At 52.4% G+C, this 336-nt stretch overlaps 1 protein-coding gene across 1 annotated transcript in view; it reads right to left on the bottom strand.

Moving 5' to 3' along the window:
• EFNB2 (ephrin B2) overlaps positions 1-336 on the bottom strand; it is a 28869-nt gene that overhangs the window by 4200 nt on the left and 24333 nt on the right. The window lies entirely within an intron of this gene.

Raw genomic sequence — 336 nt, 5'->3', positions numbered from 1 at the left:
CCTGCTTCCTCTATTACAAATCTCCTGCTGGAAGAAGTGAAGGCATACAAAAGACCCAGGTGAAAGCTGAGATCTTGCACTGATTGGGAAACCATTTAATATTTTAAAGCACAATCTCACTTTTCTCAGCATTGAGGAGCCTCCGCGGGGGCGGGTGGCGGGGAGGGGAACACACTCTATTCTCACGAAAACCTTTTCACTCGTACAAACAGGCGGGTGCTTTCCCCCACGTTTACATTGTTCTCGCTTATCGAGGTGCTGGCTGGAACCGCGCGCCCCGGCGCAGCCCCACCGCAAGCTGACACCACAACCTGATTTGAGCACGAAGCACAACTC

This window comes from Antrostomus carolinensis, unplaced genomic scaffold (genome assembly GCF_000700745.2).
Source record: "Antrostomus carolinensis isolate BGI_N321 unplaced genomic scaffold, ASM70074v2 scaffold20324, whole genome shotgun sequence".
Lineage (NCBI taxonomy): Eukaryota > Metazoa > Chordata > Aves > Caprimulgiformes > Caprimulgidae > Antrostomus > Antrostomus carolinensis.
The sequence above is the reverse complement of the archived record's forward strand: the minus strand, read 5'-3'. Positions and strand labels throughout refer to the sequence as shown.